The following is a 17733-nucleotide window of genomic DNA, read 5'->3' as shown; positions in this document are numbered from 1 at the left end:
AATCAATAGCCACTTACCTGGGGCTTCCTCCAGCCCGTGGCAGGCAGGAGGTGCCCTCGCCGCCGCTCCGCAGGCTCCCGGTGGTCTCCGGTGGCCGACCCGACCTGGCCAGGCCGGCTGCCAGGTCGGGCTCTTCTGCGCTCCAAGGCCCGGCACTTCTGCGTCCCACGCGGGCGCGCTGACGTCATCGGACGTCCGCCGGGCTGTGCTGCGCAGGCGCAGAACTACTGCGCCTGCGCAGTACAGCCCGGCGGACGTCCGATGACGTCAGCGCGCCGGCGTGGGACGCAGAAGTGCCGGGCCTTGGAGCGCAGAAGAGCCCGACCTGGCAGCCGGCCTGGCCAGGTCGGGTCGGCCACCGGAGACCACCGGGAGCCTGCGGAGCGGCGGCGAGGGCACCTCCTGCCTGCCACGGGCTGGAGGAAGCCCCAGGTAAGTGGCTATTGATTTTTATTTTTTTACCCCCCTCCCTGAACCTTCCCTTTAAGGGGGTAGAGGCCGCTTGTAAGTGGTTAATATTTAACATACATTGAACAGCCTCAATTGAGTGGCATAACTATAGCAACAGTGGTGGTGGTGTGAGTAGGTGTGTGTGTGTGTTGAGGGGGGGGGGGGGTGTTTCCTCCTCTTGTGTTTAATAATTACCCGCTCCAGTGTAGCTTTCAGATGCTCTATGCTGCATACCTCCGGCTCCGAATGTAGGTCACGTGATCAGGAGAAGGAGGTATAGAGGCACAGATCATGATGTGACTGCCAGGCAGAACTAAAGAGACACAATATCTTGCAGGTACATATTATTTCGGTGCCGCTCAGTTCGGCGTGGGGGGGGGGGGAGGGAGCCGAATGAGGGCTCTCCCCTCTGCCGCTAATTAAATACTATTCCCCCTTCGAGTTGTCGCAACTCGGAGGGAGATGTAATTCGGGGTCTGGCAGCCGCTACGTGGGGTGCGCATCATAGCATTGCTGCTATGACGACACCCAGCTTCGGCGCTCGCCTCTCAGCGCCGTGCGCCGAAATAAACTGATCCGATATCTTGCTAGAGCAGGTAGATATTTTATTTACTGCTCCACTGCACTATTCTGCTCAGGGGCCCTGTGCTAACTTCTGAACAGATGGGTCCCATGGGTTGTTGCTGCACTCTGACTCAAACTGACAATGTTTCAATCAGAAACACCGTCACCGGTGTGCTCCTCTGGATGGGAAGGCAGTGTGTGCTGTCTTTCTTTTGCTACTAACAATACTGGACATGCTCTTGAGTGTCACGAAAATTGACAAGCAGGGCTGCATTAAGCCAGCGGGCCGTGAGTTTGACACCTGCTTGTTAAACGATTGTGGATCTAGGCAAGGTGCTGTAGACTTTGCGGATAGTCGTTTATAGCTCTGTACACACTGCTGACTATGAATGATTATCTGACGAAGAGGTCTGTCATGACGGTCATTCAAAATGCACAAAAAATTCGCCATGGATCGTTCATTTAACACGACGGTTGATTAACCATTTAAGCCTTCTGGACATAGAAGCTACGTCCAGAAGGCCATGTGCGCTCCCGCGGCCGATCGCACGCGTGCACACACACTCCCAGCCGCGGATCGTTAGCCCAGGTATCAATCAACCGGGACATGGTGCCCGATGATTGATTCCTTTCTCCCGCAGAAAAAGCGACCGCTTCTCTCGGAAGCCTCGCTTTTTCTTCTTTTTGCGTCCCCCTACGTCCCTCTAAGCGTACATGTTACGCTTAGAGTGACATCATGTAAACAAACTCATGGCTGACATCTTGTGGCCAAAAAGTAAAACTACATCTACATGTAAAAAAACAAAACAACAAAAAAACAAAAAACATATATTTACGTAAAAAACTACTATTTACATCCCACCCTCCCAAAAATACCCAAATAAAATGTTTAATAAAAAAAACAAAAAAAATTACAATAAAAAGACATGTAAATATTTACCTATACATTTTTTAGTACAAGCTTGTAAATAGTGATGGATGCAAAACGGAAAAAATGCACTTTTATTTCCAAATAAAATATTGTCGTCATACATTGTGATAGGGACATAATTTAAACGGTGTAATACCCGGGACTATTAGGCAAATAAAATACGTGGGTTTTAATTATGGAGGCATGTATTATTTTAAAACTATAATGGCCGAAAACTGAGAAATAATGATTTTTTTCAGTTTTTTTCTTATTCTTCCTGTTAAAATGCATTTACAGTAAAGTGTCTCTTAGCAAAATCTACCACCCAAAGAAAGCCTAATTGGTGGCGGAAAAAACAAGATATAGATCGGTTCATTGTGATAAGTAGTGATAAGTAGTGGGAGGTGAACATTGCTCGGATGCATAAAGTGAAAACGACCGAAGGCTGAAGTGGTTAATTATTTACTGCACGATATCTGAACGATAAGTCGTTCATTTCAGATGGTTTTTGCCCCTCGTGTCTATGACTCTATAGACAGACATAGCCTATACACGGACAGATAGATAGACAGACGGACGGACAGAGAGAGAGAGAGAGAGAGAGAGAGAGAGAGAGAGAGAGAGAGAGAGAGAGAGTTTGATTGATAGATAGATAGATAGATAGATAGATAGATAGATAGACAGATAGATCTCTCAATACCAATGGGAATATAACACAAAGATTTTTCTCCAGAGATGAGAAATCTTACCTATGTAGTTCCAGCACAGGACTCCAAATCATGCCAGGGAAGTTCAGAGCAATGTCCACTCTCCCAACAAATATTTGACAATCCAAAGTGTGTCTCCCATTGGCTTCCCTTCTGTACTGATTAACTGACAGAGGAGGATGACACACACAGGAAGCATAGAGCCTTGTGTTCCTGTTATTGTACCTCCTCCTCCATTTCTGTGATCATTTTTTTTGTTTTATTTTTTTTTGGGGGGGGGGGGGGGGGTTCAAAAACACTCCTGGGATCCAATAAACAACAACTAATTAGACTATACGCTGTCAAAAATATATATGAGGATCATATTTATTGTATTTATTTATTGTGCCTAGTGGTACTAAAAATATTAATACGGTGGCTTAGTGGTTAGAGCTCTCACCTTGCAGCGCTGTGTTCCCGGTTGGAATCCCAGCCAGGTCAACATCTGCAAGGAGTTTGTATGTTCTCCCTGTGTCTGTGTGGGTTTCCTCCGGGTACTCCGGTTTCCTCCCACATCCCAAAAACATACAGATAAGTTAATTGGCTTCCCCCTACAATTGGCCCCAGACTATGATACATACTCTACACGATACATACATAGACATAAGACTATGGTAGGGACTAGATTGCAAGCTCCTCCGAGGGACAGTTAAGTGACAGGACAATATATACTCTGTACAGCGCTGCGTAAGATGTCGGCGGCGGCGCTATATAAATACTAAATAATAGTAATAATAAAACATACTCAAAAAACACACCTATTTAGACAAATGTATAATTTACTATAGATAGCATATGAGGATCACTGCCTCATCTGCTAACCAGTGTGTCTCCTTTCCTGGTTACTCCACCCCACTGCCCTCTAGATTGAAAGCTCACAAGGGCAGGGACCTCCTCCTAGTGATCCTCCTCCTCTGATCTTACTCAGATAAACACACTTAGCCGCTCACTCTGCTACTCCAATGAACTTCGCCTGACTTCCCCCCGCATCACCCAGTCCCATGCACGCCTACAGGACTTCTCAAGAGCCGCTCCAACACTATGGAACTCCCTACCTCCACCCATTAGGGCAGCCCCCTCCTTCAACATCTTCAAGAAGGCCCTCAAAACTCACCTTTTCACTCTGGCCTACTACCCCTCACAAGTGCTCTAAGCCCACAGCTGAACTCTGGTCCCCTACCTCTCGTGTCCCTACCTCTCCCTCTAGATAGTAAGCCTTTGGGCAGGGTCCTCCTCCTTTTGTGTCCTACCTGATCATGCACCTCCATTACTTTGCACCCATCCTATGCATCTGAGTGAACCTAACTTGCCTAAAAGCCTAATCTCCATGCTCCCCTCCAGTGACTAAGCATTACCTTGTACTCATACTGTGCTGTGTGATCTCCATGCCCCATCCAGTGACTGAGCATTACCTTGTACTCATACTGTGCTGTGTGATCTCCATGCTCCCATCCAGTGACTAAGCATTACCTTGTACTCATACTGTGCTGTGTGATCTCCATGCTCCCATCCAGTGACTAAGCATTACCTTGTACTCATACTGTGCTGTGTGATCTCCATGCTCCATCCAGTGACTAAGCATTACCTTGTACTCATACTGTGCTGTGTGATCTCCATGCTCCATCCAGTGACTAAGCATTACCTTGTACTCATACTGTGCTGTGTGATCTCCATGCTCCCATCCAGTGACTAAGCATTACCTTGTACTCATACTGTGCTGTGTGATCTCCATGCTCCCATCCAGTGACTAAGCATTACCTTGTACTCATACTGTGCTGTGTGATCTCCATGCTCCATCCAGTGACTAAGCATTACCTGGTACTCATACTGTGCTGTGTGATCTCCATGCTCCCATCCAGTGACTAAGCATTACCTTGTACTCATACTGTGCTGTGTGATCTCCATGCTCCCATCCAGTGACTTAGCATTACCTTGTACTCATACTGTGCTGTGTGATCTCCATGCTCCATCCAGTGACTAAGCATTACCTTGTACTCATACTGTGCTGTGTGATCTCCATGCCCCATCCAGTGACTGAGCATTACCTTGTACTCATACTGTGCTGTGTGATCTCCATGCTCCCATCCAGTGACTAAGCATTACCTTGTACTCATACTGTGCTGTGTGATCTCCATGCTCCATCCAGTGACTAAGCATTACCTTGTACTCATACTGTGCTGTGTGATCTCCATGCTCCATCCAGTGACTAAGCATTACCTTGTACTCATACTGTGCTGTGTGATCTCCATGCTCCCATCCAGTGACTAAGCATTACCTTGTACTCATACTGTGCTGTGTGATCTCCATGCTCCCATCCAGTGACTAAGCATTACCTTGTACTCATACTGTGCTGTGTGATCTCCATGCTCCATCCAGTGACTAAGCATTACCTGGTACTCATACTGTGCTGTGTGATCTCCATGCTCCCATCCAGTGACTAAGCATTACCTTGTACTCATACTGTGCTGTGTGATCTCCATGCTCCCATCCAGTGACTTAGCATTACCTTGTACTCATACTGTGCTGTGTGATCTCCATGCTCCATCCAGTGACTAAGCATTACCTTGTACTCATACTGTGCTGTGTGATCTCCATGCTCCATCCAGTGACTAAGCATTACCTTGTACTCATACTGTGCTGTGTGATCTCCATGCTCCCATCCAGTGACTAAGCATTACCTTGTACTCATACTGTGCTGTGTGATCTCCATGCTCCCATCCAGTGACTAAGCATTACCTTGTACTCATACTGTGCTGTGTGATCTCCATGCTCCATCCAGTGACTAAGCATTACCTTGTACTCATACTGTGCTGTGTGATCTCCATGCTCCATCCAGTGACTAAGCATTACCTTGTACTCATACTGTGCTGTGTGATCTCCATGCTCCATCCAGTGACTAAGCATTACCTGGTACTCATACTGTGCTGTGTGATCTCCATGCTCCATCCAGTGACTAAGCATTACCTTGTACTCATACTGTGCTGTGTGATCTCCATGCTCCATCCAGTGACTAAGCATTACCTTGTACTCATACTGTGCTGCGTGATCTCCATGCTCCCCTCCAGTGACTAAGCATTACCTGGTACTCATACTGTGCTGTGTGATCTCCATGCTCCCATCCAGTGACTAAGCATTACCTTGTACTCATACTGTGCTGTGTGATCTCCATGCTCCATCCAGTGACTAAGCATTACCTTGTACTCATACTGTGCTGTGTGATCTCCATGCTCCATCCAGTGACTAAGCATTACCTTGTACTCATACTGTGCTGTGTGATCTCCATGCTCCCATCCAGTGACTAAGCATTACCTTGTACTCATACTGTGCTGTGTGATCTCCATGCTCCCATCCAGTGACTAAGCATTACCTTGTACTCATACTGTGCTGTGTGATCTCCATGCTCCATCCAGTGACTAAGCATTACCTTGTACTCATACTGTGCTGTGTGATCTCCATGCTCCATCCAGTGACTAAGCATTACCTGGCACTCATACTGTGCTGTGTGATCTGGTCTTTCTTGTATTCCTGTATTGTCATATTGCTGTATGTCACCCCTAAATATTGTCTGTAACCTAAACTAATGTCCAGCGCTGCGTAATATGTTGGCGCTTTATAAATACAATAAATAACTAGTATTTCTTATTTTGCTGTAATTTATCATATGAACACGTGGCAGTATTGGAGATGTCTCAAACCACTTATCAGCCATGTATGTATTTGTATTGCTGATATCCTGATTGTAGAGACTAGTTATGAAACTCTCATGTATCTGTGCTCCCCACTATTTGTTCTGTACTATACACAGCGCTAAGGAAGATCATGTTGGCAGTTGGCACATTTTCTGTTTCGACCACACCTAAGATGGGTTGATTTGGAAGACTTGAAACTCCCCTCTTTTCTGCCACGTCCTTCTGTCATCATCTCCTAGCGCCCCCCAGTGGTTGAGTGCAGATCAACCGCTTTAATTATATACCGATGATTTCGTTAGCGCTAAGAGGCTGACATCTTGTTGTGCGTTATTCTCCATGGTTGATCCAATCATAGCACTACTAACTGTTCCTCAGAGGAGCTTACAATCTAACCCCTAAAATTGTCATTCATTGTTTTATTCTGCTATTGTAGTGAAAGGATAGGTTTTTTTTGTTTGTTTTTTTTATCTTATACCCAGACTTTTTGTTTGCTTGTTTGTTTTTGTTTTTTCCCGTTTTCAGACTTTCTTTCACTTTCACTACCTTCTTTCTACCACTAGATGGAGCCCCACACAAAGGCTTTACAAAGATAAAATGATCTGTTACAGTGAGATAATACTTTATGCTGGGTACACACGTTATGTTTTTTCGTGCGATTCCCCAACCCGATCGTTTTTGCGGCACGATTCCGCACTCGATTCTGCGCTTAATTCCCTTATCTTCATTCGTTTTTCTTATCTTTTTTCCATTCACCGCTATGAGAAATATGAGCAATATCGGACATGACGGATTTTATCTATCTGATCCATCTATCGCACGAAAAAACGTAACGTGTGTACCCAGCATCAGGTTGCTTACCATGACATAGCTAACAATTTATAAAGAGGACACAATGGGCATTCATGTAAATAAAAAAGGCACCTGGACAAAAGGAGGGTGCAGGAGATTGCTGCTAGTAGAATATTAGTAAAATTGCTGAAATTCTACAACTTAATTCCAATAGTAAAATATCAGTCATCTTTACCGAAATTTTACTATGTCTTAATCTAACCCCATCTCATTACATTTATGTTTGCTAAAGAATGTTTCTCTTCTGTATGTCAGTGTATACAGTGGCTTGAAAAAGTATTCGGCCCCCTTGAAGTTTTCCACATTTTGTCATATTACTGCCACAAACATGAATCAATTTTATTGGAATTCCACATGAAAGACCAATACAAAGTGGTGTACATGTGAGAAGTGAAACGAAAATCATACATGATTCCAATTTTTTTTTACAAATAAATAACTGCAAAGTGAGGTGTGCATAACTATTCAGCCCCTTTTGGTCTGAGTGCAGTCAGTTGCCCATAGACATTGCCTGATGATGCTAATGACTAAATAGAGTGCACCTGTGTGTAATCTAATGTCAGTACAAATACAGCTGCTCTGTGAGGGCCTCAGAGGTTGTCTAAGAGAATATTGGGAGCAACAACACCATGAAGTCCAAAGAACACACCAGACAGGTCAGGGATCAAGTTATTGAGAAATTTAAAGCAGGGTTTGGGTACAAAAAGATTTCCAAATCCTTGAACATCCCACGGAGCACTGTTCTAGCGATCATTCAGAAATGGAAGGAGTATGGCACAACTGTAAACCTACCAAGATAAGGCCATCCACCTGAACTCACAGGCCAAACAAGAAGAGCGCTGATCAGAAATGCAGCCAAGAGGCCCATGGTGACTCTGGACAAGCTGCAGAGATCTACAGCTCAGGTGGGAGACTCTGTCCATAAGACAACTATTAGTCATGCACTGTACAAAGTTGGCTTTTATGGAAGAGTGGCAAGAAGAAAGCCGTTGTTAACAGAAAAGCATAAGAAGTCCCGTTTGCAGTTTGCCACAAGCCATGTGGGGGACACAGCAATCATGTGGAAGAAGGTGCTCTGGTCAGATGAGACCAAAATGGAACTTTTTGGCCAAAAGGCAAAACGCTATGTGTGGCAGAAAACTAACACTTCACATTACTCCGAACACACCATCCCCACTGTCAAATATGGTGGTGGCACTGGCAGCATCCTGCTCGGGGGGTGCATCTCTTCAGCAGGAACAGGGAAGCTGGTCAGAGTTGATGGGAAGATGGACGGAGCCAAATACAGGGCAATCTTGGAAGAAAACCTCTTGGAGTCTGCAAAAGACTTGAGACTGGGGCGGAGGTTCACCTTCCAGCAGGACAACGACCCTAAAAATAAAGCCAGGGCAACAATGGAATGGTTTACAACAAAACATATTCGTGTGTTAGAATGGCCCAGTCAAAGTCCAGATCTAAATATAATTGAGATTCTGTGGCAAGATCTGAAAACTGCTGTTCACATACGCTGTCCATCTAATCTGACAGAGCTGGAGCTGTTTTGCAAAGAAGAATGGGCAAGGATTTCAGTCTCTAGATGTGCAAAGCTGGTAGAGACATACCCTAAAAGACTGGCAGCAGTAATTGCAGCAAAAGGTGGTTCTACAAAGTATTGACTCAGGGGGCTGAATAATTATGCACACCCCACTTTGCAGTTATTGATTTGTAAAAAATGTTTGGAATTATGTATGATTTTCGTTCCACTTCTCACGTGTACACCACTTTGTATTGGTCTTTCACGTGGAATTCCAATAAAATTGATGTTTGTGGCAGTAATGTGACAAAATGTGGAAAACTTTAAGGGGGCCGAATACTTTTGCAAACCACTGTATAGCTTGTCAGTATATGCAGGAATCAAGTCCGAGAAAGGCTTATTATTAGCCGAAAGCTTACTGTTTATTTATTTCTAATGCTGGGGATACACGGTGCGCTTCTGTACTGTGTATCGGCCAGCTGATCCAGCCAGCCGATAATATTCAGCTGGCCCGATCAAGCCGCTCGACCCCCGCCCGCTCGATCCCCGCCGGCGGACAATGGCAGGGAATCGAGCGCTGATAAGGAAGCGCCGGCGGGGACGAGCGGTAATCGATCCGCACGCATGCATGGACGAGCGGGGATGCGGCGGGGACGCGGCTGGGGTTGATCCGGCGGCTAATTGGATTGACCCGTGTATTCCCAGCATAAGTTAGCCAATGAATGGCATCATCCTGATACTAAACTTCTTGCTTTTACTGATGGCTAACACGGTACAACACTCTACTGCTTAACCTAATCCAAACACCTCTCTTTACCAATGCTTAATTGGGGCATGTTGGGGCACTGGCCCCTCCTAGGAATCACTGTGTGCCCCCCCTAGTGCCCCCCTCCCCCCCCCCCCCCCACACTGCTCAGTAACCAACAGTTAACTGTTTCAAGGCTCCAGCAATGTACAGTGAACAGGATAGGGTCTGTACTAAACTCTCCATGTCAGCCCGAGTCTATGTAGGTGTTAAGTGCACCAAGGGTCTTATCTATTTGCTATAAATACCTCACAATCCTTGCAAGATCCCCTGTAATTAATGTATCTGGATGACTCTTTTATTTGCAAAAAAAATCTCTCTTCCTCCTTCTGATTGTATGTTCTAACATAATCAATCAACATGGATAGGGCATGAAGAAGGCTTGCAGAAAGCATACAATTTTTCTTTGAAATTAGCCAATTAACTAGAGCCTGTATTTTACATACAGGAAGTTTTGAATCAGGGTAATACTAATATAGTAAAATTCAATCTTTAGTCTCCAGCAATGCTTAGCTACTACGATAATGAATTACACATACAGTGTTTCTCTCCCTCCTGCCTCTTCCCCTTCCCCTTGCTTGTAAAGTTGTCAGACACAGGCTGGGGGCTGGAATGATTTGTCTGTGATCTGTCCACACAGGAGCAGCTTGCTAGCAAGTAAGGATTAAAGCATGCCAGCCAACTAGCCAAGTACATCTGTAGGTAACTTCTCTTCAATAATAGCACATGGACAATCTTCTCTGCTCAAAAGTCTCTGAGTTCTGTTTGTGATGTTTACATCTGGTTCCTATCAGTGCTACCTAGCCTTAAAATTATTACCTGACTTAGGCGAAAAATATCTAAAAATTGCCATACAAACATTGATTTTGATCACCAAAATGGGCCCCTCCAGCCAGCCATCATGCTCCCTTTGTGCCCCCCCCCCCCCCCCCCCCCAAAAAAAAAGTTTGAAGCTGGAGCCATCATTGCCTAATTCTCCCTACCGATGCCTAACACTAATGTTCATTAGTGAAAGTAATATAAAGAATAAAATTGCTTATTTTTTTACAATAATTTATGGATTAGTTAGCCGGTGTTTCCCCACTGTAAAATCTTTCCTCACTGATTTACATTCTGAAATGTATCACTGGCGGTTACATCTTTAGTTCTGCCAGGTGATCTGTACGGAATGTTCGTAACTGAGAGTTCTATGCACAGAGGGAGATACTGCTTGCTTGGCAGTTGGAAACAGCCGTTATTTCCCACAATGCAACGAGGTTCACAGTCAGCAAACTGTCAGGACCATGGTCATGACATCACACTATGGGAGGGGTTTCACCCCAGTATCAGCCAACCCCCCCCCCCCCCCCCCGATCATCTATTTGAGAAAAGGTAAAGATTTCTCGTGGGAAAGGGGGTATCAGCTACGGATTGCAGTGAAGTTCAATCCTGGGTTACAGCCAGGGCCGGATTTAGGACAAGGCCGCCTAGGCCATGGCCTAGGGCACCACAGGACCAAAGGCTCTAAAGCAGCAGGCTGAACTTATGCAGCATTAGCAAACTTGCAAATGCTGCAATGCAGCATCTGACTGCAGTACTCTGCTGCTAGCCACCTTGCTCTCTGTGCACGTTTGCATTGTGGCCAGCGGCTATGGACTTGGGCAGCATTGGAGACAGAGGGGAAAAAGAAGCTTCTACACTGGAGACAAGCGGAGAAATGAGTGACACTGATGGCTGCTGCGGTGTGAAGGCGAGCTGGCTACCTATACTGGAAGGGGGGAAGTGGGAAAAGGAGGGATTGAGGGATACTTTACTAGAGGGAAGGGGTCATCTGGCTACCTATACTGGAGAAAATTGGGGAGGGGTCATCTCGCTACCTATACTGAAGTGGGGGCGTCTGGTGACAGCAGCCTTGGCCGGTAAAGAGTACAAATCCAGCCCTGGTTACAGCTCCTCTTAAAAGTGTAAAATTATAAAGCAGCACATTTTCTGGTGATAATGGTCGTGCTGAATGGGGAAACTTGATACTGAATAATGAAACCGTAGATAATCGCTAACACCGGATAATTGCTGGCTTCACCTATACTTAATATACACTGTGAGCTGTAAGCCGACTTATCACTGTAATCGCATCATCATGAAAGGACAGAGCACATGTCAGCGTCAGCCAATCACAGGGAGGACGTTACGCCTTCCTGGTATACATAATATGACTTCCCCGAGCAGCACAACCTCAGTGACCAGTCACATCAACCAGGGACAGGACAAGCAAGGACGAGGGTCGGCTTTACAATATCGCGACATACACATTACAATGGTTTATGGTCTTGGCAAATTTCCCTTCCAAACTGTACTGAAACCATTGCGGGGGGGGGGGGGGGGGGGGGGGGGGGTGGAAGCAGTGATTTCTAGTTATGCCCCGATAGAGAGTATTGTTATTATCTTTTATTATAAAACAATGACATTTAACAATTTATCATTTAACAATGACATAACAATTATCAGCAGATGACAAATATGCTTCAATGCAGAGCAGGATCATCCAGCAAACAACCTAGGCAGGTGCTTGGGGTCCATTGGGTTACAAGCGGCCCACCAGCCACCTTCCCTGACCTCTCTACACTTCAATCTCATGCGAATTTGCGGTAAAATATGCATGCGGAATCGCACCCGCATGCGATTTTGTCGGTGGGGAATCAGCGGCGATTCTGCACCGCACAAGTGGAAATGGGCCCTAAAAGGAAAGTGAAAGCACACACCCACATTGTTTCCTGTGCGCTGTTCACAATACTCAGGAATAAACAGGAGAGGGGGGTCATCTATTTATTTATTGTTTATTTATTTATTGTATTTATAAAGCGCCAACATATTACGCAGCGCTGAACATTAATTTAGGTTACAGACAATATTTAGGGGTGACATACAGCAATACGACAATAAAGGAATACAAGAAAACCAGATCACACAGCACAGTATGAGTACCAGGTAATGCTTAGTCAGTCACTGGATGGAGCATGGAGATCACACAGCACCGTATGAGTACCAGGTAATGCTTAGTCAGTCACTGGATGGAGCATGGAGATTAGGCAAGTTAGGTTCACTCAGATGCATAGCATGGGTTCACAGTAATGGAGGTGCAAGATCAGGTAGGACACAAAAGGAGGAGGACCCTGCCCGAAGGCTTACAATCTAGAGGGAGAGGTAAGGACACAAATGGTAGGGGACCAGAGTTCAGCTGTAGGTTTAGAGCACTTGTGAGGGGTAGTAGGCCAGAGTGAAAAAGTGAGTTTTGAGGGCTTTCTTGAAGATGTTGAAGGAGGGGGCTGCCCTAATGGGTGGAGGTAGGGAGTTCCATAGTGTTGGAGCAGCTCCTGATAAGTCCTGGAGGCGTGCATGGGACTGGGTGATGCGGGGGGCGGTTAGGCGAAGTTCATTGGAGGAGCGGAGTGAGCGGCTTGGTGTGTATTTCTGAGTAAGATCAGAAATGGTTGGACAGGTTTTGTGGACAGATTTGTAGGTCAGACACAGTATCTTGAATCTGATTCTGGACTGGGTAGGAAGCCAGTGGAGGGAATCTAGGAGGGGATCTGCCCCCCTTTGAGGGCTGGCGGGGGGGAAGGAGGGAGGGGGGAGTAGAAAAAGAAATAGACAAATGTATTTAAAGATAAAGGGCATAAATATTCCCCGCTCCCCCCCCCCAAAAAAAAAAAAACACTGGGGGAGCGATCAGATCCCACAAACAGAAAGCTCTGTTGGTGGGGAGAAAAGGGGAGGGGGAATCACTTGTGTGCTGAGTTGTGCGGCCCTGCAGCGAGGTCTTAAAGCTGCAGTGGCCCATTTACAGAAAAATGGCCTGGTCTTTAGGGGGGTTTAACACTGCGGTTTAGAATAAAATAATTCTTAGCAAAATGTACCACACAAAGAAAGCCTAATTGGTCATAAAAAAATAAGATATAGATCATTTCGGTGTGATAAGTAGTAATAAAGTTATTGAAGAATGAAAGGGAGGAGCGCTGAAATGCTGAAAATTGCTCTTGTCCATAAGGGGGAAAAAAAATCCTCAGTGGTGACTGTGATGTGAACTGATTAACCATTCAGACAGAAGAGAACACCTGTGCCAGGTATACTATGTCTGAGTTTGGGATTGCGTCATCAGGTACTTTCAATAAACTTTACAAAACTTCCTGTAATATCCATCGGGGGAGGAGGTGCTGCAGTGGTGGGGGGAGGAGTCAGTCATCCTGCACGTCTGCTAAACTTATGAATCAGCAGCAGACACACCAGCATGAGTCACTGTTATATGTTGGCTGATGTACGTGTGGAGTGTGATCTCCTCTCTGTTTCCCTGAACAGAACTGATCGCTGAATGTTTACCTATTGTGGGCGAAGCAATATAGATTTACTGTCGCTTTTACTTAAACAAACTGTCTGGCGAAGCTTCTTAATGCATAGTTTATTACATTGTTATGTTTACAGTTTTATTACTGTATATATATTTTTTTTAATTTATTGGCATGAAAGCTAAACTGCGGTCAAACCTTTACATTTGTTGTGCTAAATAAAGTAATTGTTCTTGCTACCTGTTTTAGTAATAGAGCGAGGTAGGCGTTAACCAGGGGCGTTGCTAGGATCCTAAGAGGTCCGGGACACTTTTGGGCACGCCAGCCGGAAAATGGGTGTGGCCATAACCAGAATGTGGGTGTGGTCATGGGTGGAGCTAAATTTACATGAACTTTACAGCGGTCTAAGCAGGCCTGCCCACAACAATGTTGGATGACGTCCCCTCTCCATTTATACAAAAAAACAAAACATATAAATAGGCAGTGTCACTTAAAACATAACTAGGCAGAGTTACCTGGCTTCAGTGCTAGCTGGTCTGCCTATCTGCTGGGCAGGCTGGCCTGCTGCCAGGTTATCTTGCAGTTCTCTCATCTTAAGGTGTGTACACACATGCGACTATAGTCGTTTGAAACGATCGATCCCCGATCATTTCAAACGAGGAATGTTTAAAAAAAAGCAGCCAACTACCATTAAGTCTAACGATGGACGAGCTAGATCGTTAAAAACGAACGATCTAGCTTGGCGGATTTTTTCCAACGACCATCGTTGGCAAAAGTAGTACATCGTTGGAAACGGTCGTTCGTACTAGGCTTGGCATGCGCATTTCGCTATTTCTCCATGGAACTTCTCATTTTTATGCGCAAGCGCAATAGTTGCTTTACGTGATGTAACGTTCGTTCTAACGATCAGATCGTTACACACCTTTAAAAGCTAACTTTACTTAGCTCGTTCTTTCATCAATTAAAAGTTATTTTGTCGTTCACAAGGAACGATCGTTGTCGTATGTGTGTACGTAGCTTGATTCCCTGACCTTCTAGTGGATCCCCCTCCATGCTCCCATGGGCCTCCCATAGAAGAACCACAGCTCCCTGCATGTCCCCTTTAGGGCATCACAGCACCACGCTTGGCCCACATAGAGGCACCACAGCACCCAGCATACCCCGATTGAGGCATTGAGGCACCACAGCTGGCTCTGCCTGGAGGACATCCAGGGCACCCCAGAATAGATCCGGGGCACGTGCCACTGATCTTTGGGGCTAGCAACTCCCTTGGTGTTAACTATTCGTAAAAGCAAGACAATATGGGGATGAATATGAAACTGGCTGATGTTATTTTCTGCTTTTGCTCCTTTAGACTGAATTGTGCCAGAGGGATGCCCTGCGCCTTTGCATGATTCTTAACAGAGATGCTTCCGGTTTACTTTGCAATTGTGAATTCCAGTAAGAAAAAAAGAGTGGAGAAGTTTACAATAGAATATCGCAACAAAACGACAAAGCTGTGCATTAGCTATGCAAGTATTTTTGTGGTCCCATTGACTTAAAGGAGTTACCAAGGCGAATCTTAACAAAATAAGTGCCACTTACCCGTGGATTCCTCCAGCTCCAATCTCCCAGCATGTCTCTCGCCGCAGCTCTGCTGTCAGCCATTCGCCGTCGCTGCCTCCCGGTCCACGGCGATGACATCAGGCCAACCTCCAGGTTGGCCTGTACTGCGCCTGCGCGAGCGCCGCTGTCAATCACCACCACGTGAACCAAAGCGGACTGCGCAGGCGCAGAACTCCTCAGCTCCGGGGACCAGGAGGCAGCTGCGGTGAACGGCTGACGGCAGAGCTGCGGCGAGGGACATGCTGGGAGATTGGAGCTGGAGGAATCCACGGGTAAGTAGCGCTTATTTTGTTAAGATTCGCCTGATAACTCCTTAAAAGGAATACTGTAGGGGGGTCGGGGGAAAAAGAGTTGAACTTACCCGAGGCTTCTAATGGTTCGCCGCAGACGTTCCTGTGCTCACCGATGCTCCGGTCCCACCGCCGCCCACTTCTGGAATTTAAAGTTTAAAATCGATTTTCTCAAACCCTATAAGGTCTTTTTGAAAAAAAAAAATTCCTCCTGTTCCCACTATTCTTCTTGAAATTCCTTTTGTGATCAGCACCCATGGAAAAATGGAAGTGGAGTGCCCAAGACCAACCGTCCTTCAAGAAAACCTGAACTGGTAAAGTCAAAATAAGCATACATAAGTCATACTTACCTTCCATGTAGTCTACTCCTCAGTGTCTTTCTCCTGTCCCGCGTCCTGCTTGTTCACTGTGATCAAGGGAATTTTCTGTCCTCCATTTTAAAAATGGCCCATAACAGCTTTCTGGTCAGCACACAGTTAAACTGCAACATCGCCCACTTGAGCCATAGGGAAACATGGACATTACCTGGTACATCAGTTTTCCTCTCAGCTATAACTGACAGCAACTGATAATTTACTGACAGCAACTGATATATTTCAGATCTGACAAAATATTGTCAGAACTGGAAGGGATTATTGTCAGAAGAAAATGGTGAGCTTCTCAGAGGAACTGATGGCAAGGTAACTATGTAATGTTCATTTGAAGTTACCTCGTGTTTATTTTAAATATTTTTACTCAGTACAGGTTCTCTTTCAGTATCTCTCAGACAGTAGCACAGAGGCCCACAAAAAAGGTCGGCATCTCCACACAAAAAAAAGCTCTTTTACGTATAAAACAGAACTCTTTATTTTATCTCATAAAAAGAGGTTCCATAAAAAAGCATGTCAAACAAGCGTAGGGCTTCTACCAGCGACAGCCCGCTGTGTCAGACCTCCTGGTCGGATCACGATGTCGGATAGTGAAATGGCAACTATGCCGTGATCACGGATTGTATCCGAGCAACAATGAGTATCAGTAAAAAGGGAAGATTAGTAGTTGGGGGCCCAGACTAGATGCCACAGGATGAGTAACATACCGGCACCATTAGCGTCACTGTATAAAAAGGATAAAAACTGTCCCAGGAGTCGCACTGTGAGATGTTTGTACTGTTGTGTTAGTCAAGCAGGTGAGTATTCAAAGTGGACCTGAACTCTTGCACAGGACAGAAGGAAAGCACAGAGAAATGCACTCTGTAAGTATTTAGAGAGTTTAGCCTCTCTAATTCCAACTCATTTGTGACTAATCACAAGGTGAAATTTGATCTCTCAGCCACAGCAGAGCAGCTAATTTGTCAGCACAGGATGTTAACCCTGTGTCTGCTTCCACGAAAGCAGGAAGTAGACACACTGCAGATTTATTGCAGGATTTGTATCAGCTGTAACAAATAAATGTTTTTCTTTGAAGGTTTATGATGCTGTTGCTTATCTTTTAGAGCAGAGAGGAAGTTCTGAGTTCAGGTGCGCTTAAAGTTAGTCTCCTGGCAAGATTAGGAGATGCTCTCCTGAACCGATGCTGTGACAGGTGTGGAGAATCCATCACTCGTTATGCCGGGTCATTTACTCCAATCACGTGTGACCGAGAGCCCTCGTCACCTGTCCATCTCCGCAGTCACACATATGTGGCACTTACTGAACAGGGAGACAGATAAGTCCCATCGCCATGGAGAAAAGGTCATCAGTTAAGCAAATATTGTCCAATCTGTTCAAAGATCACTGTCTGCAGGACAAAGCGTTCCTGTAAGTTACAGAGACTGTCCCACCGTGTAAGGTAAAAAAGAGTAAAATTCAGGATAAAAAACAAAAAACAAATCGTAATTCTATTAACAGATGCGCACAAAATTGAATGCAGCTCTCACAGAAACTGAGGGTAAAGGTGCTGGACTAGCTAAGCATGGAGTCCAGAACTAAACCCTATCGAGCATCTGTGTAGGCGTCCTGTAACATTAGGGGGAGAA

At 45.5% G+C, this 17733-nt stretch overlaps 1 protein-coding gene across 3 annotated transcripts in view; it reads right to left on the bottom strand.

Annotated features, from left to right (window-relative positions):
• Positions 1-17733, bottom strand: part of SERPINA10 (serpin family A member 10) — a 46979-nt gene that overhangs the window by 16784 nt on the left and 12462 nt on the right. The window contains exon 1 of one of the 3 annotated variants that reach the window (XM_068254650.1): positions 2674-2774. The exons of the other annotated variants lie outside the window; for them this stretch is intronic. The gene's annotated coding sequence lies outside the window, so the exon portion shown is untranslated. Of the gene's footprint in view, positions 1-2673; positions 2775-17733 lie in introns of those variants that run through there. 3 annotated transcript variants of the gene reach the window in all.

The sequence above is a fragment of the Hyperolius riggenbachi genome, chromosome 9 (assembly GCF_040937935.1).
Source record: "Hyperolius riggenbachi isolate aHypRig1 chromosome 9, aHypRig1.pri, whole genome shotgun sequence".
Classification (NCBI taxonomy): Eukaryota; Metazoa; Chordata; class Amphibia; order Anura; family Hyperoliidae; genus Hyperolius; species Hyperolius riggenbachi.
The sequence above is the reverse complement of the archived record's forward strand: the minus strand, read 5'-3'. Positions and strand labels throughout refer to the sequence as shown.